The sequence below is a fragment of the Mustela nigripes genome, chromosome 5, assembly GCF_022355385.1.
Source record: "Mustela nigripes isolate SB6536 chromosome 5, MUSNIG.SB6536, whole genome shotgun sequence".
NCBI lineage: Eukaryota > Metazoa > Chordata > Mammalia > Carnivora > Mustelidae > Mustela > Mustela nigripes.
This window is the reverse complement of record NC_081561.1, coordinates 131,569,466-131,595,633: the sequence shown is the minus strand read 5'-3', so window position 1 is coordinate 131,595,633 and position 26,168 is coordinate 131,569,466. Positions and strand designations below refer to the sequence as shown.

Sequence of the window (26,168 nt, the reverse complement as noted above, 5' to 3'; positions counted from 1 at the left end):
ATTGAAATGGCAGAGCCACAAAAAAATATATTGCAAAGTTCTTTTTAGTTGTGCGTAACAGGGGATACCAACCCAGATTGGCTTAGTAATAATAATTTTTTAAGAAGAGTCTATAAATTCACACATAGCTAAGAAGTTCACAGTATTATACCCACAAGCAAAACTCTGTCCAGGGGTGAAACAACATGCTCTGACCCAGCTCCTTTTTTTCTGTTTCTCAGCTATTTCTTTGGTGTCGATTTAAGTTCCAGCAAGTTCTCTCATGATCCCAAGATGGTTGCCAGTAGTTCCAAATGTTCCATGATCACATGTTTATGTCCAGCAAGAAAAGTGAAAGTTGTTTTTTACATAATAGGTCAAAGAAGACATCAGAATGGAGATCATTAACCTCTTAAGGTCATGTGCTTATTCCCAATATTGTTGGTAAAGATTGAGATACATAGATTATCTTAAGCTGCTTAGGGTGTACCTTCGCAGTGAAGACATATTCTTCTACTGAACCATGTGGAGTGTTAGGGAAGGAAGATAGGAAATCTAGAAGAATCTATATTTTACTATTAATTTTATCTATATTATGGGGAGACTTAAATGCCATTTAAAGGAGCTTGGACTTAATCCAGTAGACCAAAAAGAGCTCTTAGATTTTGAATGGAAGATGGATCTGAACAAATGTTTTAAGGAGCTAAATCTTAACTTATAGGACATCCTGTAATGTTTAAGAATAAAAAAGAAGAGGTGAATCTGTTAAAGAGTCTACAGCAATAGTCTAAGAAAGAGATAGTAAAAGCTCAGACTGCGACTGAGTAAGAAATGTTGATGAAAAGAAGTAATGAACTGTTGGATGAAACAGTATTTCAAACAAAGAACCCATAGGACATCACAAGGTAATGAGAATGAATTTTTTAATGGAATTTCAAACTCTTCCACTGCGATTTCAACTAGTGTGATAGCTTTGGCCCTGAAGCAAAGATGAGATCTTTTTATTATCCATGATACTGGACCTCTTCCTCCAAACCCAGCTCTAGACTAGGCTTTCCATTTCATTTTGGTCTAATTAGTTACCATCATCCTGTGACCCATTGTTCCCCACACGTACAGCTTTCCTAGAAGTAAAAAAGGAGGCAACTTCCAGCCTTAACCAGCCTAATGAAGGCTGTCCTTGACTCCACAGAATGAGAACTTGCAGATAATCATGTAAAAAGATAGATACCACTTCCATTATAGCAGTGGCATTTACTTTTTAACAAATGTTTTTTTTCAACACTTTGTCAAGCAATGATTCTGTTAGCAAGCAACGGAAAACCCAGTATTGTAAAACAAATAGAATTTCAGAAGAAACAGTAGTGTGGGTTCAGCTGCTCATCCACAGAAGACTTAGATCTTTGCATTTTTCTGGGCTTTCATTGTGGTTTACATCATGATGGTAAGATGACTGCTCCGCCTTCAAATATCACAACCTTATCATTCAGGGCAAGCAGTTACGTGAAACAGAGAGGAGGGACAGGAATCTCTCATCAGTAAAGCAAAATTTTTTTTATTTAAATTCAGTTAGCTAACATTAGTCATTAGTTTCAGCTGTAGAGTTCAGGAAACATGCATTGGTGCATATACCACCAATGCATGTTTCCTCCTTATGCTCATCCCCCAGTTACCCCATCCCTCCACCCACTTCCTCCCCAGCAGCCCTCGGTTTGTTTCCTATAGTTAAGAATCTTAATTCTTAGCAGTAGGGGGACTGGAAAAGTGAGCATTTTATTTGATTTTCTGTTCTCTATTTGTGAAATATAGCAAGAAGGAAGAAAGTTGGGAAGGGTGTCTGGGTGGCCAAACATTAATGTCTTCTATGAAAAACTTGTTTTGTAGTGTACTCTATGCTTACATGTGTATTACGCTCTTGTCCCTGCGTATTTGACTTTGTATTTATCTGTATATGTCGCTTTCTCTACTCTTTAGGAGAATATTTGCACTGTCAATTACCAGTTTTAAAACGAGATGTTTTAGTCTCTTTTTCCATTAGCCCCTACCAATGTCTGCTTAACTTATTCAGCAAACTGCTAGAATTTTGGTTTCCCTGAGGAGGCAATACATATTGACGAGAAAGATATTATTTTTGTTTATGTCTAATTATCCTGGCAAGCATTACGCATGAGAGAAAATATAGCAAAAGTACCAGATGATTCCATTGGGATTTTGTAAAAGTATCGTCGCATTTTATCTTTTATGGGGGTGGGAGAGAGGCTCACGTGAGGATGTATTTCCAAGAGAACTTATCAACCTTGACTTAGAAAGAAATTCAGCACCAAAGTCTAGCATCGGCATATCAAAAATAAAATTGGTAATAACACTTGATGCAATGTTTAGAAGAAATAGTCAATTAAAGCCACGTGAATTCAACCGGCGTCCTCTGCAGGCAGTAGCATCATGCAATTCTGCCTTCACAATGACGTGAAATTTTAAATGACAACTGTGCTAAATCAGGGAGCAGCAAACCCAGGCCAAGTTTAAATTTAGTAACACTGCCAGTTTACTGAAAATAACCTTCTCCATAGCAGATTCTCTATGAATTTCAGGTGACTGACTACTTATGTTTCTTTTCTGTTCAGAGATAATCAGGTGCCCAGAGGCTCCGGTATTGGTGTCTTACCTTCTCCATGGCGTTTCTGGTGTCTTCTTCTGGGGTCTCGTTGGCCAACCTTGAAATACGTGGAAATTAGAGAATCCACTGCATATAGTCTTCTTGGAAATTTCCATCGTATCTGCTCAGAACTTTCTGAATAAACATACAGATTTGAAGGTAAGTGAATTTTGGAAGGAAATCACATTGCTATGTACCCCTAATTATATCAAAAGTGAATATTTAATATATTTTATAAAATATACAAAAGTTAAAAGCAGTTACTGAATATGGGGAAAATAGCCATCTATGTATAGTTCCGCAGCAAGAAGGGAAAATAAAATGTAAACTGTAAAAGTTGTTACATCTCATATCAGTGTAATTATAAGCAGGGTTCAGTGGTAAACTTTGATAACTGATCATCAGTTTCACACAAAAAGTCATGGTAATCGCAGTGGCTTTCAAATAGTAATGTGAGTGACAGTCACATGGTTGGGGGAGAGGGTCTGTAAAATTCTGATTTCCTGGGCGTATTTCGCAGAGAGTTAGATGCACTGCACCTCAGATGTGACCCAGCAACCTGCATTTTATTTACGCACCCCAAAGGATCGTGATGAAAGTGGGTTTGGTCCTTTGGGAAATGCTGAAGTTGACATTCAAAACGATATACTTCTAATTGTCCAAACTTTATACTAACTGGGGTTTTATGTTTGTTTCCTTCAGCTACAAGAATAAATAAGGAAGGCACATTTAGCACAGAGGTGCTAAATTAGTGCTCCTTTTTTGATCCCCCAAACTGAAGTTCGTGCTCTCTGTACAGCTTTTTCAAGTTCAGTGTGATGGGCTAAGTCCCAGGAGTCCCTGTCTTGCTTTCAGAGTGAGCGTGTGCCCATTGCGGTCTTGAGCTGGTTCTCTATTTTCTGTAATGTTTTAATTTATTCCGATGTTTATACTTATTGGATCAATTCTAAGAACTTTCTAAGAAGACAGAAATAATGAGCGAATTACCAGGGTTGGCTAAGCATTTTTTCATTTTTGAAGTTATTTTTTTTCTTTTTTTCTTCATTTGGAAAACTCTGCATTAGATTTTCAAGAGAACAAATCTGCTTAACACACCATTAGCTACTCATTGTCCTTTGCGGATAAAAACTTCTAAATCATGTGATATCTTTATAGCAGGTTATATGCACATTTCTTGAATATCACCTTATTATATTTCCTTATCTCATTTAGCAATTTCATCGTTATTATGTGCAGTTTAAAGTTTATGTAAAGTTTGCTTTTTTGCTCCAGTGGTAAAAGTGATTAGTAGAGGCAGATGCAGAACTGAAATTGTGATGGTTCCTTAAAGGTGCAACATGATCCTATTTCTTAGTGAAGAGTTATATTTTTAATTAAAATCCTCCGATTGAATTTCAGGCTAATAGACAGTTTTTGTGTGCATGTGTTCATATTGTAAAGGGTTTCTTGTCAATAAAATATCAAATGGCAAAAATAAATCCTTAATAAAAAAAAAAGTATATCCCCATAGTGGCAATTAGCTACACATATTAGTTATTAGTATTACACAAATAAAATGAATATAGACATGCATAAAACAAGGTAGCACTTTCTTCAAGTAATCTAGACAATTACAGAATTAGATTAGCTGTAATAATGAATTTTCACATCCATTTGTTGTCAGTATTGTTCTCAATAGGCAATGCTCTCACTGCCACATCTGATGATAAAATCCTAAAATTTGTAGCACCCAAACTGTAAAATCCTCAAGTAGGTACCATACAAGTTTATGATTCAAAGAAGTTCTCAAGTACGATTTAATAAAGCTTTTAGTGCAAATCTTCTGTAATACTTTTATTTCAGAGAAACATAGAAAAATCCTCTTCTGCCTTTTTTTTTCTTTTCCTTTTTCCTTTGCAGAGGAGCAGGTGGAAAGAGAATGAAATAGTGTCCTCAAGTGAGTCACATTCATTATCACAGGCATATTTTTCTGAAGTTGTGACTCCCTAAAGAAAACTTACTGTGCAGTTTCAGGGAACCTGAGTGAGACAGGCTCCATACTCAGGAGGCAAATATACAACAAAAGAATAAATTATAGAAACTTTGTTAAAGAATAGAAGCATAAAGTTTTAGAGCAGAAATGGACCATTAATTCTTCCTAGTCTGGTCCCCTCATATATAATCACATGTTTTTCTCTTGCAAGCTTGCTGTGTAAAAGGTTAATACAAAGAGCAGTCAACATCTGTCTGGCAAGGTGTGACTCTTTAACAAGGCAAACCTAGCAAATGTTTTTCAATAATGATTTTTTGGGTAAGGAAGGCCAGAAAGAAATTGTCATCCAAGATGAAGGTTGAAGAAGTAAAGAGAGTACCTGAGTTCTTATTAATATAATTCAACTTAAAATCGTTAATTACTTTCATTGTCAGTAGATAATCTTTCATGTCATTAATCTAAAAATGAAAACACCCAAGTTAGGTCTACTTTAGGTTTTGGGTTTTTTTTTAAATTTATTTTTTAATTATTTTCAACAAAACAGTATTCATTATTTTTGCACCACACCCAGTGCTCCATGCAATCCGTGCCCTCTATAATACCCACCACCTGGTACCCCGACCTCCCACCGCCCCCCGCCACTTCAAACCCCTCAGATTGTTTTCCAGAGTCCATAGTCTCTCATGGTTCACCTCCCCTTTGGTCAGCTTTATATGGAACTCTGATATCAAAGGAGGAAAAGAGCTAAAGTCAGATACAACTTTAGAACAGTAGAGCCATCTGGGGCCATTTCGTACAGGAGAAAGATTTACTGTGTAACAATCTCTGGAGAGTGTTAGCGTTATTATGAAACAGTATAATAATGATATTTGTGAGATACCTGAAAAGATTAAAATGTGTTTATTGTTCTCAATTTAAGAAGTTGCTAAGTCATTAAAATTTATGTAGTAAAAGTATAATTATTGATGTGGGTGAAATACTCATAATACACTGTAAATGAAAGCAACAAGTTATAGACCATGTTTTGATATAGTCCCATTTTTATTAAAAAAGCACCAGATGTATTGGAAAAAAATTGGAATGATATATAGCAAAACACTATTAATGGTTATGTTCAACTGATAAATTATATTTGATTCTTACTGCTTTTCAGGGTATGTAAAACTTTTTCTAAATTATGTATTATTAATGTAATTTTAAAATATTTTTCAAGGGTTGGGAAAATATTCAGTTATCCGGGAAATTTACTTTTATAGAACTATAAGGTAGTCCTGATAACCTTTGTTTAAAATAGCCATAAAGCAAAGCCCTTGCATCTTGTAGTTTAAACTGATTTAAATGTGAGGATAGTACTTCCAATAAGAGAAAATGATTCTTAGATATAACTCTTCATTTGTTGATATTGCAAGACACTAAAATTTTCAAGTTTCTCTCTTCATTAAATACTGGTAACTTCCAATTATGACAATTAATTCCTTGGAATTATCCTTTATTTCATCTATCAGATAATTCCAATGTGCTTTCAAGAAGTTTTCCGCTATAATAGCTTTCTCCATTTAGAGGATAATTTTATATGTTTGGTTGCATTAGTGTTAATACGTCTTTGTTCTTTAAATCTCCAGTGTAACATACGGTTAGTCTCACCATTATTACCACCAGCTGCAGTTGGCCTATGATTTTGTTCATTCTGTCTGAATCCAAAGTAATTAGCTCTTTAGTTTAATGACAATATTTGTTAATGGGTTTTTAGGGCCAAATTCTGCTGTTAGAGAGTGGGTGGTGTATTTGAAGATAGAATCTGGCCCTTATGTTTTAAGCATAAACTGTGTAATTTGATTTCAAAATGATGGTTTAGAGAGTTTGGTGAAAGAAAACTAAATCTACATTTATCTGAAGTTCCTCAATTTCAAGAAACAGAAAATGAAAGTGACAATTTATGTAATTATGTAATGTAAATGAACAATAAACCCACTGAAAATTCTCTAGTACAGCTATCCTGCATGAGTCACTCCATACATAGTTAGAATGAGACATGAAATAATAATTTTCAACCAGACATTAGGTAGATTTTTGTATGTCATGGGACGTACATTAAATTCTTTAGGTGAAATGAAACAATTTTGATCATTGTATCTTTTTTAGCTTTATTGAGAGATAATTGATTTATAACATTATATCCATTTAAGGTATACAACATGATGATTTGGTGCACATATATACTGCAAAATGATTACCACAGTAAGATTAGTTAACATATCCATCAGCTCACATAAGAGAGAAGAACTTAAATGTTCTCACCACACACAAAAATTGATCATTGTATTTTTGGAGGAGTTGGTGAAAGGAAAAGAACCCTTGCCTGGCATTCTCTGGGGTTCAAGGTCAGGCTCAGCTTCCTGGCAATGGCATGACCTTGGAGAACTCTCTCTACCTTTCCTTGGGCTTCAGTTTCTTCATCCTAAAATAAGACCTTTGCAGTAGATGATCCCAGAGGTCCCTTTTTTCTCTGAAAGGATTACTCTAACTTGCTTTATTTTTTTTAAGAAGTTTCTTTTTTTTTAAATTTAATTTTATTTATTTATTTGAAAGAGAGAGAGAAAGAGCTCAAGCAGGGGAAGCAACAGAGGGAGAGGGAGAAGCAAGCTCCCTGCTGTGCTAGGAGCCTGATGTGGGGCTTGATCCCAGGACCCCGAGATCATGACCTGAGGTGAAGGCAGATGCTTAACCCACTGAGTCACCCAGGCCCCCTATAACTTGCTTTTTAAAAGATCACTTGGGTACGGCACAAGGAGGAGGGCAAGGAAGATGTAATTCATTACTGAGTAACAAATCATTGAGTCTACTAAAAAGGCTTTTTGGAGACATTTTGGCCTTTAGAACTCTCCTTCAATGACTTGGTACTTTTAGCCTAGATTGGGAATTTATGTGGCAGGGACGACAAGCTGCTCCTTTGGAAGTTCTCAAGGAGACCAATTTTCACAAAAGTTACAAAAAGAAACAAAACTCACCTGGTTACAGTTCAGATATCTAACAATGAAATAAAATACCTTGGGAGATCATGAATTTACTGTCATCATAGGAAAGAAGTGGGTCCCAAGGCATATATGACCAGCCAAATTACCGTTCAAGTGTAAAAGCAAATATTCTGAGCATAGAGGAACTCAGGAACTGCTCTTATCAGTGAGCCCTCCTGGGGACCACAGTTGGAGGACAGAGTCCATCAAACCAATAGGTGACTGCAGAATAACCAATCCAATCATGAGCATTAAACCTATGTCACCGTAAAACTAAATCTGAAATACGTATGTCGATGAGGGGGACAGAGCATACAAGTATAACGTCCTACAGAACTAAAGCAACCAACAAAAATTAGGAGGGTGCAACATGCAAGTTGGTGCATGCAATAAGTTGGCTTATTGCTTTATTCTCGATATCTAGGCATCAGTGGATATCCTTTAAACCTGACAAATCAAGTTATAGAAGTATTTAAGAGTCCAAAAAAAAAAAAAAAAAGACACTGAGAAGTCATGCTGTTGTCCAACACCAGGCCAAAAAGAATGGGGAGAAGAAAGAAGACAAGAACTTCTCTGTACTCCTCATAGGGAATGAAAAATATTCTAAAGATGTAGAAGATCAAGGTTATTACGTAAAGTTACAAACTCCGTATGTTGGTTATTATGTGAACTTACAAAGTTATAAATTAGAAGAAAATATGCACCCTATTAAATATGCTCAAGAAACTATATATAAATATTAAATAAGGCAAACAGACCATATAATGATTGTCAAAACCTTTAACAGAACACGTAAAATCTTATGAAAAAATATCCATATCCTGTCATATCCTTCATATTAATACATGGAATACATTTATTTCTTTCAAAGAAATTATTATTTTCAATTAGATCACAGTACAGAACTAAATTCTCAGCTTGCATACAAGGATGGGTCCAAAACAAAGTTATTCAAAATTTGAAAATGAAGGTAGGCAAAAGCAATCTAAAGACATTACGAGTTAGAATCTTAGTATGAGAAAAGGCGAAACTTAGAAGACCCTGGCTGGCTCAGTGAGTAAAGAATGTGACTCTTGGGCTTGTGGGTTCAAACTCCATGTTGGGTTTAGAGATTACTGAAACACAAAATCTTTGAAAAAAATATTTAGAAAAGCCAAAGTGAAATTTAGGGCCAAAAAGCATTAATTAAGATAAAAGAGGAACTTTGTAGTGAATGATCATATAATGAACATATAGAATTGCAAATAAATAATAGTTTTCAGGGCTACCATAGGAGTTTGTTCAGCAAATAGCCCTAACTTCTAAAAACATCCCAAGAAGTAGCTGTTGTCCACATTTTAGGTGTTGGACTAAGTCCACAAAGTCATCTTCCCTGTTATAAGCAAAACACTTGCATTGAAATTTAGTTTCAAGAGAAAATATATTTTTTAACGATTTTATTTATTTATTTGACAGACAGAAATCACAAGTAGGCAGAGAGGCAGGCAGAGAGAGAGAGGGGGAAGCAGGCTCCCTGCTGAGCAGAGAGCCCGATGCGGGGCTCGATCCCAGGACCCTGAGACCATGACCTGAGCCGAAGGCAGTGGCTTAACCCACTGAGCAACCCAGATGCCCAAAGAGAAAATATTTCCATGTCAAAGACAAACTACCTATTAACCAAAAATCAAGTACTTGCTTATGACAATAATTTTTTCATTATCAACGTAAGGGAGTTTCAAGTTGCTTATCTTTGGGAGACAAACAAACCAACTGTAGCTCCCACTAAGACTGTACATGTGTACATTAAACTTACTTGATTTGAAGAACAGTGGACTGTTCCTCTTCCTCTAGCCCCCAACAGATTTTATTTATTTGTCAGAGAGAGGGAGAGCAGGCGAGCACAGGCAGACAGAATGGCAGGCAGAGGCAGAGGGAGAAGCAGGCTCCCTGCCGAGCAAGGAGCCCGATGTGGGACTCGATCCCAGGACTCTGGGATCATGACATGAGCCGAAGGCAGCTGCTTAACCAACTGAGCCACCCAGGCGTCCCCCCAACAGGTATTCTTAACAGCAGGATATAATTTCAGAGTTTTTGCCATCGAGAGGTTCCTGCTGAGCAAAAATTTTCATTCCATTTAGGAACGCAGATTGTAACAGTTTCCCATCCTCCTCGAAGCAGGTTTCCTGCCCTCGTTCTGCAGACTCCTGAGTCCAGTAGGGTACATCTGGGTAACTCCAGTTCCAGGTTAACACGGCCTCCAAGCATCGTCCCAGCAACACAACTTAGTTACCATGCAAAGCCGCTTAGCCTCACAAGTGAAATGGAATACAGTTAAATAGCTTTTCTAATGCAATCCCTATTTATATTAAATGCAGAGTGGTTTATGATGGCAAACTTTGTAGAGCATGAAAAATTATATGGGGGGAAAAAAAGCTTATTTTTTTCTGACCTAAAATTGTGAAGAAATGTCATATATGCTAGCAGGTGACACTCCTATTAAAATAAAAAGAGAAAAACACTCAAAAATAAAAATGTAATACAGTGGCCTTTACGATATATTAGTTCAGCAAAAGGATTTAAATGAAATGATTATATTTCAGCAGACCATTTTATTCCTAAAGAGCAGAGTTTTTTTTTTCTAATTTACATAAATTTTCTCCAGTTTAATTTCTTTCTCTCCTACTAAGCCTCAACTATGTGGGCCAAATTTTTTTTACTTTTGTTTGAGAAAGTAAAGATTGCTCAGTTCTCGTCTTTGGTCTGCTGATATCAGAATAACCACCTCTGTAATAAATGCAAGTTGAACTATGGAAACAAGTTGAACTATGGAAACCACACATTACTAAGGTATTGGTCTTCTCCTTTGAATAAGAACATTCTAGATGGCAGTTCCATCAAGTTGGCTAAAACCAAACAGAGGAGAGGAGTGTCTGAGCCGGTATTTTACAACCACAAACTGTCCTACCTCCATGCTTGTGCCCAGGTACTTCTACTCTTTGTACTCTTTGTTCTTCTTTCGTGAGTAAGGTATATAAACACCAAGCCGTGACCGCTGTATTTTCCTCGTGTCTGGTCAACACTGCCAAGTTTAAGGATTGATTTTTTTATAACAAGGGAAGTAAATGTCCAGCCAAGCCCAGTATGAAATTTAGAAACTACACTGGCTTGGAAAGTATTTGTTTTTTAAGCATAGTACAGTGATTCCAGTGAGAAGGATGCCCTGTAGCTGGACAGGTTATAATCCAGTGCAAACTTCATTTCTTTTTCCATTCAAAGAGTCTTTGGTTAATGACTACTAAGTACCAGGCTGTTTTAGGACTTAAGATGCAGTAGTGAACAAAATGTGGCATTTTGGGAGACGGGGGACATGCAGACAACACTAATGAATTGTAACAAGGAAGTGAATTATGTCATAGTATATGGACCCCACAAAGGCCTAAAAGGAAGAAAAGAAAAGGTAAAACAGGCAGGGGGGTAATGACAGAACAGAGGGCATGGCAGTGGGACCACATCTGATACTTCTGTATTAGGACCAGCTCTTCAGGAGATGTTTCTCTATGTTCAGTCTGGCTGACTTAAAATCAGAGTATGTGGATCAGACTTGGAGGGTAGAATCATTCTTCGATGACTCTTCCAAAGGTTCTTACGTTAATGACAAGCCTCCATGCGTTGGCACTCACACGTAAGAGCTTTACCTTAGAGTTTAGCCAAACTAAAGCAGTCAACCTTGTGCGTTACCTAAGTGTTAGCACTGGAGTTCTTTGCCCCGGTTTTGTTACGGGCGATCTAATCAATAAATGCCCTCCAAGTAATGCCGTGGAATTTCCAGGGTTCAAATGATGAAGAATACAAAATGACATTAGATTTAATTTTTTTGTCTTTTGTCCTGAAAGCTTATGATTTATGGAGTGACTTTAAATTATGGTATCACTGTAACCGTAATTCTTGTCAGGGATGTTAAGCAATGCCACATTAGTTCAAAAAGATCCAAACATCAGGTAAAAATATATTAACTTTTAGAATTAATCTGGATTTTTGGAAATATCTAGTTATGGACACTTGAGATAAGATTCTTACTTGAGTCTCAGAAAAATGAGGATCGAACTCTAAATTTGAGTGCATATTTAAATGAAATAATCTATATGGGTGCCTGAGTGGCTTGGTCAGTTAAGAATTTGCCTGTGGCTCAGGTCATGATCCTGGGGTCCTGGAATCGAGTCCTGCATTGGGCTCCCTACTCAGAGGGGAATCTGCATCTCCCTCTGCCTTTCCTCCAACCCCCCAACTTGTACCCTTACTCTCTCTCTCTGTCTTAAATAAATAAAAATCTTAAAAATAAATAAATTAATAAAAATGTCAAAAATTAAAGAAATAACCTATAGTCATTTTTCATTTATTCATATTGTGATCCCACTTGAAGAATTATTTTCATGTTGATTCTCATATTCTATCAGTGCTAACTACCAGTGCTCTTGCATCACAGCCTGTATGAGCTGGAAGGGATCCCAGAAATTGTATTCCACCTGCTTACACTTTGCAGGTGTGGAAACGGAGTCCCAAAGAGGGACTTCATTTGTGCGGGCTAGATGGTATGTCTAGGAAGCCAGTTAGCTGGAGAACGGGGATCAGAATCCTTTCTTTAAAATCCAAATGAAGTATGTTTCCAGGTACATCGCTCTACCTGAGATTTTCCAGTGGTTATTACTAAAATAATGTTTCCTTTAAAATAAGGAACACTGACCAACCATACCTTTGAATTCCACAAAGTCATCTTACCTGTAAGTGTGCCTGAGCTCCCAGAATGGCCTCCTATATTTGATAACCCCTATACCACTACCAGAGGTGACTTTAAAAAAAATTAGAGTAATCTTTAGAGAGTTTTTCTTTAAAAAAATAAGTGAAATTATTTATGAAGTCTTGAAATTACTTACCTATTCATCAGTATATAAAGCACAAATGAAATACAACTGTATTATTTTTCAGTGAATTGTGGAAGGAGAAAGTTATAAATAGTAAAATGCTGAGTTTAGAAAACAGTATAAGTAGCATCTGGGCCCTAGGTCCCTTGGTGTCTCTAGGAAATGATACAGAGTCATGTGCAAACTCTATGAACCCTCAGAAGGGAAAAATTATGTAACTGATTGGAAAATAATTCCAGTAGATTTAATAGAGCAGGGCGGCAGTATATTCAAAACACAACAAAAAAGCATTAAAAATTCTTTCTGTTAAGCCCAGGGAGTTTCATATGAAAAAAAAATATATTAAACAATTAAAGCAGTATCAGTTAATTTTCTAAGACAGCTTCTACTTTAAGCATTATAATACATCTTAAAATGCTGTACATTTGGTTCTTGTAAGTTGATTCTAAATTTGCTTGAAATGAAAGATATAACCATGGTTTTATATAATGACAAAATTGGGGTTTCTCAAGGCACAGAATAGAGTTTTCATAGGCATTTCCAGGCATATCATTTATTAAACCGATATAATTTAAATCTTAAGTAAATTAAAAAGTATGTAAAGCAGTAGGTACAAGGATCTAAATGATTGATGATGATGATTATGAAAAACAGCTGTAAATACCTAGGGTCCAGCAGGCTTAATGAGTACTTGTGAACTTATCAAGGTTTTGATGGTTTTGTCTGATAGAGAATGAAGTTAACTGTACAGTTTACCCAGTTTTTACTTGTTACTGTACACTTGTAAATCCCCTAAGACTAAAAAGCTAAAATCTGGATCTTCTATCTGTTCTGATATTCAAAACACAATTCAGTTAAAGTCTTCTCTAATAGGTAAAGTTAATTGGAAATTGTAATTTAAAACTACATCTGGTTCTTATTAATGTGATGGCTGATTATTAGTATTTGAGCATTAAGCCTTTTAGACTAATTGTTTAATATTTTCAACAATGACAGAAAAGGATGTTTAAGAAAACACAAAGCTAATATATTTCAGATTACCAAAGAGGGAGGAAACTGAAAATAACTGATTTATGCTTATTTTTGATTGATTGGATTCATTTTGTCTGAAGCCTTTACTGATGTCCTTGGAAATGTCTATCCCTTTTTTCCTCTCCCCCTTCCATGAATATTTATGTGATTTAGAAGGCTCCACGTTTTTTGCATATTATTTTCCCAAAGGAATGTGGTTGTTTTTTTTTTCCATTTTTAATCACTTCTTAGATGAATTGTTCTCTGATAACCAAAGGAGTTAGTGAACCAGCTTTCCCTTCTATGTAAGCCTAGGTGATCAGAGTGTCTTAGTTTGCCTCTTAAGGTGAATAAAATTGAATGCACCTTTGCCTTTCATTGTCTTTTGACACATTATGTAAATTGGTAAAAATAAAGTAATATGATTGAAAGTAAGGTTTGACAGACAATATCATGTAATATAATATTCAAATACTTATAAGCTAGAAATAGTGCCTCAAGGCACCACATTTATTGTGAATGAGCATTTGCATTTACACATTTTCGTCTAGAGTTCAGACTTGCATAATAAATCACTTACTGTGGAAAGTAGAATTGTTTTCCACAGGGTAACAAAGAAATACCGAATGCAGTTTCCTCCCACAAAGAGCTTTCAATCTAACTGGGGAAGTAAAAACACAGAGGCAAAAGAAGGAAGTCAGATTACACCAAATTAATAATAATTAGGAATTCTATATGGATTGAGATGGCCATTATAAATTCTCTTTCTGTATTTTATATGTAAATAGTTCGGTGCATACAAAAACTTATGCCCAAAGTTGCATTCATGTGTATTTCCTAGTGATTTGAACTCAACACAGGCAAGTTAGGTGTTCATTCCGAACAGGGATCAAATAATGTCATCTCAGGACGCCTGGGTGGCTCAGTTGGTTAAGCAGCTGCCTTCGGCTCAGGTCATGATCCCAGCGTCCTCGGATCGAGTCCCACATCGGGCTCCTTGCTCAGCAGGGAGCCTGCCTCTCCCTCTGCCTCTGCCTCTGCCTGCCTTTCTGTCTGCCTGTGCTCGCACGCTCTCCCTCTCTCTCTCTCTCTGATAAATAAATAAAATCTTTTAAAAATAATAATAATGTCATCTCAGGCTAGGCCTAATCAAGGTATCCGTTTCCCATTTCTTCATGGTGTTCTGTGTGAATCCCAGCTCACTCCCAGCACATCAGGAGATGACATCATTCTTTCAAAACTTAATACCTATTGAAAGACTCCAAACGCTTTCAACCAAGCTTTCCTCTTTTCCAAAAGTATCAAAATTTTCAACACTGGGGTTTCGAGTATTATTTCTTTTCTGAAGGAAATTATTCAAACCAATATCTACCTGAGTGAATGTCAAGGACATTTGTCACTGAAGCTAGAGCTGCTTACTTATTCAGGTAATAAAATGAATATATTCTTTCTGATTTTGTTTTCCACCTTGGCATTGAAAACCATCTCATTTTAACTGGGGGTGGGGTGGGGGTTTTCCCATGTTGTCCCTGGTGAGTGGCGGGAGCCATCCCTGAGTGGATTAAGAATATGGGAACTCTGGAATCAGACTGCCGAAATTTAAATCCCTAGTTCTGCTACTCACTCTCTGTATGACCTAAGTCCCAATTTCCTCTATGTAAAGTGCAGATGGTAATGTTGCCAGTATCAGAGAACGACTGAGGCTAAAGGGGATGAGTCATGGAAGTACTGCGTAAGGCTCGATCGCTATAAACTAGTCACATTTCTACTATCCCACATGGTTTCTCGTCTCAAAAATAAAATCTTGAAATGCAGCACTTTGAACCCTGACCGCTCCTTCATTTTCATTGTTTCCCTAAACTTGGAAATGAAGAAACTATATATAACTTTATATCATCCTACAGCTGTCTACATATTATGTACATATATATATAAGCATCCAGGAATTGTGAAAAGATTCTGTAAGATTGTTTAATGGGATATTTTTGCTCTCAGGATAGTGGTTGCTTTAAATCTGCAGCTTTGGAGCAGGATTTAAATGGCAACTCAATGACTTTGTCATCATAACCACATAAAAGGTCTGGCAAGATGCGTAAATATGGGCATATGGGCATGGTTGGCAAGCCCTTTGAGTTGAAATCGAACCCACCCAACAAATTGTTTCATCAGACGGTGCCTGGAAATGTTTGCTTGTGCTGCATGGCGGTTGGCTTTCCAGCAAAGCCCGTGAGTGGTGAATGTGCGCCGTCAGACGAGTGTGGGGCAGGAGACTGTGTCCCTCCAGATTGTTGAGCAGCTGGAGTGAGTCATGCTTAACTGACACGTGACAGCTGTCCATCAGCTTTTAATCATGAGAAAAGCTTGGTGACGCGGCAGCTGCCTTCAGCACCGGAGAACCAAAAGAGAAATCCAACTGCCTGAAGTACCATAGCTTCCCCCCTCACCCACCACTGCTAGGGGAGGGCAGCAGTGGGAGAGGGCTTTCACTGACTCAGGAATCTCTCTCTGGCTAAAAAACGGCAACCTTCGGAATCCAGGGAAGGAGCTCTTGGGAGCACTGCACTTTCTTTCCTTTTTTTTCATTTTCGTTTCATTTCCTTTCCCTTTCCCTTTCCTTTCCTTCTTTTTCTTTCATCTTTTTTTAAAATGGAGGATGTTTCTTTTCTCTGCTTCTGGACGCCCCTGAAGTTTTTCTGGGCCTGTTAAAGAGTTCATCAGTGACCACGTTGCTGAATAGACTAGCCTGTGTACACACATTAGCCCGTTCTCGAGCTCCCTGTTTGTAGATCATGAGACAAAGGATATGATGAGATGGGGGGCTATCCCTGTGTCTACTGTTGGGTAGATATGCTGAGGAGTGGTACCTTCCTTTTAGCAAAGATTAAATGTATCAGTGGAATGCCTCCTGATCAACATCGGTGAAGGTTTGCTTACAATTTGGGGCCCACAGAGTGTGGGGGAAAAAAAATTGACAGTCTGCATCATAACCAGAGGATGCTGGTTTTATTTGTGCCTCATTGCACTGGGCTGTACCAGACATTGTGAAGAGACCACGGCAAGTTAACAAGTCGCATGGCTGCATGCGTGATTTGATTTACTCCAGGGTCTAGCCAGTGCATTCAGCTTTATTTGTTAACCTAGCAGAACATTATTTATTAATGAGTTCTTCATGCTTTATTAAGCCTAATGTCAAAACACCTCTGTGGGACCCTACTAGGCATGTTTTCCCTTTGTGCTAAGACCTTCCAAAGAAAAATGAAAAATTATGCAGCAATGCTCCGGTTAAAACTCAACAGATATCAGTTCAATTTCTCTTGAACCTGTCAGAAGCTATTTCTGGATCTTTGTGAAAGATCTGAAGCTAATGCAGGGTAGAACTGAAATTAAGGAATTTCAGCTGTCAGTAATTAGAGTCCCTTCAAAACAAAGCAAAGCTTCTGTGACCTCAGGAGATGAGTGGACTCTTTGGCAGGCAGAAGCTAACAAGTGCAGTGGGTTGGTGGGGGGTGGGGGGTGGACACAGATCCAGTCTCTACAGTACTAATGAGAAAGTGTCAATTTGGACAGATACCACAATAATTTGAAACAAAGTGAAATAACGGCGTATCTGAGTCATAAGGGAAATGGGCACGATTCTGAAATATGCTAGGACTCTTGCAGTAGGAACTGGTAGAAAAGGAGAAGAAGCCTTCATGACCAAGGAGGGCAACCATAGGGTATGACAGCATGGAAAAAAAAAGCACTGACTTGTCAGCTTAGCCTTGTCGTGGTTTCTTTCTTTCTTTTTTTTTTTTTTAAAGATTTTATTTATTTATTTGACAGAGATCACAAGTAGGCAGAGAGGCAGGCAGAGAGAGAGAGAGGAGGAAGCAGGCTCCCCGCTGAGCAGAGCGCCCGATGTGGGGCTCGATCCCAGGACCCTGAGACCATGACCTAAGCCGAAAGCAGAGGCTTTAACCCACTGAGCCACCCAGGAGCCCCCTTGTCGTGGTTTCTTAGAGGAGTGGTCACAGTAGAGCCAGATAGGTTATCATACTCAGGAAATCCAGGGAGCTGGAGATAGCAACGAGTAGGTGAGTTGTGGTATCATGGTATGGGGCTTCAAGGACATACTGTCAGTCACTTGTAGGGAGAACCAGATAAGAAGCCAGCTGGGATTCAGGGTTCCAGGCAGGAAGATTGGTGTTCTCTGTCCTGAGTCTCTTAACAGAAAGCTACAGGACAGAAACCCAGGTGTTAAGAGAGGCAGGGAGGAAGTACTTGAGCTCAGTGATCTGTGCACAGTACAAAGGGCAGATGAGGTCTGTTTTTCGTGAATTCCGACAACAGTTTTGCTAGATGCTGAGACTGAAGCTGCATCTACCCTTCCGGCTGGCCACCAGGGATCCCTGCGCCATGATGAGCTCCAGTGATTTCTGCTCTTGGCACCTGGGGAAGATGGGCTCAGATACAGTATCTGCAAAAGAGTTCTGTGTCTTACAATTTTGCAGTCTTGCCCTCTAACTTTTATAATAACTTGAAGTTACCATAGCACATAGCTCACTATTTCATTACATAGATTTTGTTACTATTCTTTCTAATCCTTTGTGGCCCATAGTTAAGTAGTAATTATTGAGTTCTCATCATGTGCTACTGGGAATAAAAACATGTCTCAGTGACACATCCTTTCAGGAAACTTAGGGCAGAGTGAGGGAATACACATGTACAAATGTGATGATTTTATATGGTAAAAAGCTGTTAAGGTCATAAAGGGTAAGGACAGGCTGAGGAATTGTCACAGTTTGGAGGAAGCCTAGTAGTAGGACAGCGCCATGCAATGTGGGATCCTGAATTGGATCCTGGACCAGAAAAAGTACATTACTAGAAAAACTGAAGATACCCAAATAAACTCTAGGATTTAACCATTTAAGTATCGTAGCAGTCTTCATTCCTTCATTTGCCAATATGGTTACGTGAGAGATTCACATTCGAAGAATCTGATTAAAGGATATATTGGGAACTCCAGACTTTCTATAAGCCTAAATTCATTTCAAATTAGAAGCTTAAAAATGGATACATCCTATAGGGAAGGAGTAGATCAATACATTCAGATGTTCCGAGAAGGAAAAAAGTTACTTCCAGTTGACAAGATAAATGTTCATAAAGGGGCACCTGGACATCCAAGGATAAGATAAGGACATGTCCAGGGAGAGAAAATCAGGGTGGTGGGGCAAGACATGAGAATAGGAAGAGTCCTGGGAAAAAGATAAATAAATACATAAATAAATGCACTGCTATCAGTAAAATGAAGAGCAGTACAGCCCATGAGGAAGGCTTGGGATTTAGTTACAGGCAAAGAAAGAGGCAGTCCAGTACATAAAACAGGGAAGAAGCTTCGTGGGCAACTTGACGGGGTTGAGTTCACCACATGGAAACTGAGGTTGTGAGGGAGGAACGGAGGTGGATTGGCAGGTCAGCGAGGTAAAATTGTGAAAGCTTTTGCATGCCAACCAAAGGGTTTGGCCGGATTCTCCTAGGCCACAAAGGAGCCCTGTGTTTCAGCTCGTGCCCCAGGAGACTGTAAGTCCTTTACAACTGGAAGTGTATCTTCTCCTGAGATATCTGGGGACAAGCATATAGAGGAAATAGCCCAGACTGGCATGTTATGAAGGAAAGGGAGGACACTGCTGAGAAGGCCAGCATCTGCAGGCCGGAAGACAGACAGATGCCTCGGAGAGGAGCTGGAAGAACAAAACAGCTAACAGAAGGGCTCAATGAACCGACTGTGGTGGATAAGCGAAGGGAGTTACAAACTCCAGGCAATGTATGGCTTAAATGTTCAGAGATAGAGAAAGTCGAGAGTTCTTCAATCAAATTGCAAAAGTAAACATGTCTAATTAGAAGCCCCCCAAAATGTTGAATCATATTGAAAATGATGTGTAAAAGAGTTTGATCCAGTTCATGTACTTGTTAATAAGAAATCATAAACCGCTACCACCACTTTTGTTTTTACCACCAGGACTTAGAGCATGTAAAGTTGGTGTCGTGATCTTAGGGTTCAAGAGGAGGAGTGATAGATTAGAGGGGTACCCATAGTGAGAAAAGAGCACAAAACCATCAACATCATGTACCTCCCTCCCTCCTGCATATCCTAACCCAATGCCAGAAGCTCCCCCTAGGGAAGACCCAGCAGAAGTTTGGAATATCCACTGTGACCATGATAATGATTTTGCAGAAGACCAGGCCTGCTGTCCTTGGAAGCAGCTCTGTGGCTCCTGGAGGGGAGAGTCCTGCTAATTTGATATGTAACTCCTGTTAAGCCCCAGGTAAGCAAACAGTTCATGAGGAGAACCTCCCTTGATACAGATAGGTTTGTTCTGGGATTAGTGAGAGGCAGTTATAGACCATACCCGCAGCCAGGCCTAAAATATTGAATTCCAGTTGCCAGTTCTCACATAAAATCGCTCCAGAGTGTGACAATATGTCTTTCTAACATATTTCCCTGCAAAATAATGTGGGGGACATAACCTATGCACATGTCATGGGAGGGTCTTTTTCTCCCGTTCATTATATCTTAGATATTAGCAATCCCTTTACATGCTCTTTCAACTATTTCAAAGCCTCTGAGCACTTTGAGTCTAATTTGGATTCTGTTTGATTCTTCTAGCTTCGTCTGTTACGCCAAGTATTTTCTGTACCACAACAGTGTCATAAATGGAAATAACTTTTTGGTCCTTCTGTGTAATCCAGAAATGAAAGCTGGTTTTTAACACATTTCCTACTGACGTATATAAAGTTAAACACTTGTCTTGGTAAATGAAGTCTTTATTTTGTAGCATAATATTAAGAAATATATTCACAAAACTCATTTAAAAAAGCTTCTGAAGTTAATAGAAAAGAAACTTAGATGGGGATCATATAAAATGTTTGTGTAATTTATCTTTTTTTTTTAAGATTTTATTTATTTATTTGAGAGAGTGAGCGAGAGAGAGAGCATGAGATGGGGAAGGGCCAGAGGGAGAAGCAGACTCCCCGCTGAGCAGGTCGCCTGATGTGGGACTCGATCCCAGGACCCTGGGATCATGACCTGAGTGGAAAGCAGAAGCTTAATTAATTGAGCAACCAGGTGTCCCTGTATAATTTATCTTTAATTTTACTGTCCTGAAAGTGATTCTAGAATGGGTCTTAGGAGCCAGTGGCATCCTGGAAATCAGATTTGCAGATGGCATAAAAAACTGAGGAGTAACTCCTACCGTGGAAGTTAGCATCGAGGCTGAGGAAGATCTCTATTGGCTATAATACTGGGCCAAATCTGGGGAAATACCATGAAATGAGGATAACTGAAAAGTTCCATTTTCCCGTCAAAAGAAAAATAAATAAGCAAAGTGCCTTGGGAGGAACTTGAAAACACACATGAAAGATTCTAGCGTTCACTTAATTATTAAAAGTATGAGTTAGAGAGATGATATAATTGCCTCCCAAAAGCTCATATGACCTTGGATTCGATTTGTAGTAAGAGTATTTGCAGAGCAAAGCAGATGACAGCCTCTCATCCTCGAGGTGGCACACACGCAAAGCCATGCCTGAGAGACGGCGCATGGTGCTTGGAGAGCTGTACTCTAACTGGACCAGAGACAACGTGCATTCAGAGCAGGGCACCTGGGACTGGGAAAGGCCAAGGAAATAAAATACAGTAGAGGACCAAAAACAGTCTTGAGTATTTGCAGGCTGCATAGGGAATGTGGAGGAGAGGCATAGGACAGAACAAGGGGGAAAAGGTAGAAGACACATGTCAGTGTTTTCTCAGTTCAAGTGCAAATTTTCTAATTATTGCAGCTAAGATGCCTTCAGGTGACACGTTGTCCCTGGATTGGCGGAAGCCCATCCTGGCTCACCATGAGAGCTGAGGGAGCTCCACCTAAATGGTGCCAGCCTGTGTGGTCATGGCTCCTGGTCTCTCTGAAGGGCCGCAGCTCTTGGTACCTCCGAAACTACAATCGGAATTACACAGAAATGGCCCAAGCCATTTGGTTCATCTTCTTAGGAATACATCAGGGGGTCCATCTGCCTTCTGGAAGCGTCATGGAACATCAGTTTAACTTCTACAGTAAGCCATTCAACGCAGCCCCGCGTGAACCACTTCTGTCACATAGTTGGTGTTCGCCTTGCCACCACCTTAGCTGGAGAGGTGTTAGTGGTTTTCTTGTCCATCATATTCTCAGCAACAAACGTAGCCGCTGTGATGGCTAAAATAAGCTAAAATTCCTTAATACATGAATTGTGATCACAGAATTTTTTTTATGCATGTTGTTCATTTTATTGAAGGCCCAAGACGACAACAGGCTCTTGCTTTCCCATTAGGCAATGAAAATGTGGGACATACCAGGAGGGACACACAGAGCACTGGAGCTACAGAGTTCCTTCTGCTCCCACAGAACTTTTGTTTCCTAATTTCAGTTTGTAATTACTACTCGTAATGAATATTTTATCCAAGCATTTTAGCAGCCTTTCTGTTTTATTCCATCTGGTCTCCTCACAACACCGTCTTGACATTTTTGCCACGGCTAATGTATCCATTTTGCCACCTAGGTCTTTGACAGAAAAATCGGAGACCATCAACCACCTGGGCGTGATGACAAAATTCTATGAGAATGATAGGTTCTGTGGATTTTAAAGATAGGTCAAAAATTCTCTTTATGCTATTCCTTGAGAATTACCTCAAAAGGAGGGAAAACGTTCAACTTCATGCCGCTGCTCTCCAACTTCATGCTGCTGCTCTCCAAAGTCACTCACCTTTGTTCCTACTTTCTCTTTTCCCCTTCTTCCCTTTCTTTTGCTTTTCCCCTCCTGATGCCCCATCGGTCAGTATTTGAAGTTCTATTCTTCAGTGGATTATTTCTAACCAACTTAAATTCAAACTGGCACTCCAGTTCCCAGCATAGAGGATTTCAGAATAAAAACTGGAATAGGAACGAGTTCTTTTCCTCATCAGGGTGAACAGCTTTCTTTTCATTACAATGAGTACCCAGAATTTGAATCCCAAATTATTGATTCCAGGGCCACTTAGTGAGTTGGTGAAAAGAAAGACAATACTCAGTAGAAAGGCTGAGAATGCACAGGGAGAGAAAATGTAGGACGGGGAAACAAAAAGGAAAAAATGGGCTCAGAAGAAGAAAACGTTTGAGAATTATATGTGGGGAACATATTTTAAAAAGAAAGTTATGAAAGAGAAGATAGACAAGTTTTTTTTTTCTTCCGTAATTATAAAGGGAATTAGGAATGCATATTTTTTAAATATTTAAAATACATAGTTAATAATTCTCAAAGCAAAACAGTGCCCAAATTTAATGTATGTTTTTAAAAAGTTGCTTTAATTGAATTGACTCAACTGCAGAGAAGGTGTGGTTTCACTGAAAATCAGAATGAAAGAAGGAGCATGATACAGATTTCAATTTGGCAATTATGACGTGATTCTGAAAATCTGTGCAGCCCGCATGATCTCCCTGCCCACGGTTCCAAATTACTGTAAATGGGCTAATGGATGGGCTCTCTTGTGGGTTTTAACTCCATAGTCCCTGTTCGCCCTTAGCTAAATCCACTGTATTCATTGCCCAGGAATATTTATTGAGCTTAGTGTAGGCCTGTAACCACCAAGTATAAACCTGGCACTCCTAACCTAAAGTTGGTGATTAGCAGAATTTATCAGCTGACCCCAGGGCAGCGCTCGCTTGGAAACTTCCTGCGAATGTGTATACAACATTGGGGTTCCCCCAGTTTTCAGAAAGAACACATTATCAGTGCCTTGACAGTGCACTTTTGAGGTAGGGAGGTTTTCAGTTGCTATAATTCCTTATTATACTAAGTCGCCATTATCTATATTGTTCATTATGCACTGTTTGGTTAACTCTGAAGTGCTCAGTGATCCCTACTTTTATGAATAGTATGTTTGACCTATAACTCACAGTAGCTATACATTAAGACATGTTATATGTTGCAGTTCAAAGATGGGTCATTCCTGCAACCTCTTGCTAAAATAGATATTTGTACAAACTCCCCTTCAGAAATTACATAGTATAGTATAGTACAGCATAGAATATATAGTATAGAATGGTAAGCTATAAATGTAATAATACTATGCTGCTAGTATAATTTATTATACTCTAATTATAATATAGTAATTATAATTACTATATTATAATTTTAATTACTATATTATAATTATAGCATTATAGAATAGTACAATATAGTATAGTAATAACATCATATAATGTGGTATGGTATAGGATTGTTATCACCAAGAGTATTTTTTCCATTAGGAAATGGAAACAGGTGATCTAGGTGAATGATGGGGTCTTTTCTTCCTCCCAAAAGGGCTGCCTAAAACAGAGCTGGTTTAAAATAAATAAATAAATAAATAGATAGATAGATAGATAGATAAATAAATAAATAAATAGAATAAGAGCCACTGAGTTATAGTACAGCATAAACTGAGCAGATCTCAGGAGCCTGGACTTACTCAGAATGGTTGCATAAAGCAGAGGGAGTGAGTTATCCTCACTATTACTGTCCTTAGGGGAGCCCACTAGGCTGCTCTAATGCAGCTGTTTGTGCCTCTGTATTTCTAATGAAGTGTTTTGAGACCCTATAGCCGAGATAATAATATTTTTGTTTTAATATCAACTGGTACCTTTTGTCTACAAGGCAAAGTGTTTCATCTGTAATATTTATTATCACCTAGTCTCTGGTTTTGTTGTTGTAAACTACCTGAGTAGGTTTTTTTTTTCCCCCACCACTTTTGATTAAGAAAATATTAGGAAGGAAGCAATAATACGAAATTGCAGAATTATAAAAAGGAAGCTCTTACAGCTAAACTTTAAGATACTCTGAGGGGCTAAAAAAAAAAAAAAAAAAAAAGCCACCAATGCTGGGTAAGAAAAATGTGTGACAATGGAAGTATGCAATGTGATTTACTTGGCTGGCCACTGTGTAGGAGAATAAATTCTATAATCTTGCCAAAACCTGAGGGCAATGGGAATTGAATAGCAATAAATAACCTTATTGGGAAGAGTTGAATGTGATATACTGTATCCTCCAGCCTTTATGCAGGAAAATTTCTCATTGATTAGAGCATCAGACCCAAAGTGCACTGAAGACGAGATAATTTTTAATATACTCCGCAATGTCCTTTCCGCTCCAATGCCACAGCCTCCTCAAACTTTATGAGTTGGGGACAGGGGGTTGGATGGAACTATGTATGCAACTCCAAAATCTTCAGCCTCTTTCAGGATTAAATAAATTCTATAGCTAATTTTTTTCCATGTCTTTTCATTAATATTCTTGTTCCGTTCCGAAGTCAGTCTTATACATTTATTAATGTTATATATTTAATAACATCTTAATTACTTTAATTTGACCAGTGTTTTGAAGTTACAAGCACTTTTGTGCATCAACTTATTTGACCCTTACACTATTGCTGTGTTTTTAGAGAGGGTATTATTTTTCATTCAGAATTAGAGCGGTTATGTGACTTGCCCAGTCACATGTAGTGAGTAGGGGCCAGTCTGGGGCTCAGCATCAGGGTTTCTGCCTCCCAATATTTAGTTGATAACAATTTTGTCATATGAATTATTATAATTTATATGATAGTTTCATTTCTGCTGAAATGTCTAGTTCCATCCTATTTGTATTACTGAGCCATATTGTAGACTACTAAAGTGCAACTTGATTGCTTCATTCAAGCAGTTGCTCTTTCATTAAAAATTTGTGAGTATTTGAGCTTTGTGTATTGTGGGGGGAGAAAAACAGACATTAGAAATTGCCCCCAGCGAGTACACAGTCCACAGGAAAAGCAGATAAACACATAGGCTCACTACAATACCAAAACCATTTGTAATACAATAAAAAATATATTTAGTCTTTGTTCCCCCTTCTGACCATTCTGGAACAAAGCTCTTAAAACTGTTGGAGTTTTCTGGGTGACAGGACTGTCTCCATGTCTGCTAATAATGACTAAGGGGGGAACAGGGAGCTAGAAAAACTAACCAAGTGATTCAGTGGTTAGAATTTTCACCCCACCCTCCCAATGCCAAGGGAGGGGAGAGGGCCTGGAAACTGAGTTCCGTTCCAATGGCCAGTGGTTTAACTAACAATGCCTATGTAGGAAATTTCAATTAAAACCTGAAACAAAGCTAAGAGAGCTTCAGGGTTGGTGAACACAGTGATATACTGGGAGGGGCAGCACAATGGGAGAGAGCAACCCCCTCCCCCTAACCCTCCCATTTCGTGTCTTATGCATGTCTTCCATCTTGTCGTTCCTAAGTTGTGTAACAAGTCTTCCTGAGTTCTGTGAGTCACTGTAGTGAATACTGAAACCTTGAATCTGAAACCAAGTCAGACAGAAATGTGGGTAGTAGGTTGGAGACCCAGGACTAGAGACATGCATTTGAAGTGAGGGCAGTCTTGTGGGACCGAACCCTTAACCTGGGGCGGGGTTGTGGTGGCGGTTGGGGGGTGGGTGTCTGTGCTAACTCTGGGTACTAGTGCGATGGTGGGGGGGTGGCGGGGATGGCGCAGTGTGTGTGCTAACTCTGGGTACTAGTGCCAAAATTAAATTGAATTGTAGGATACCTAGTTGGTGTCAGATAATTGAAGAATTGATG

At 38.5% G+C, this 26,168-nt stretch overlaps 1 protein-coding gene across 1 annotated transcript in view; it reads left to right on the top strand.

The window, feature by feature from the left end:
- The first annotated feature begins 2,637 nt into the window (after positions 1-2,637).
- Positions 2,638-26,168, top strand: part of HS3ST5 (heparan sulfate-glucosamine 3-sulfotransferase 5) — a 152,918-nt gene continuing 129,387 nt past the window's right edge. Inside the window, exon 1 of the mRNA XM_059399277.1 lies at positions 2,638-2,794. The gene's annotated coding sequence lies outside the window, so the exon portion shown is untranslated. The remainder of the gene's footprint in view (positions 2,795-26,168) is intronic.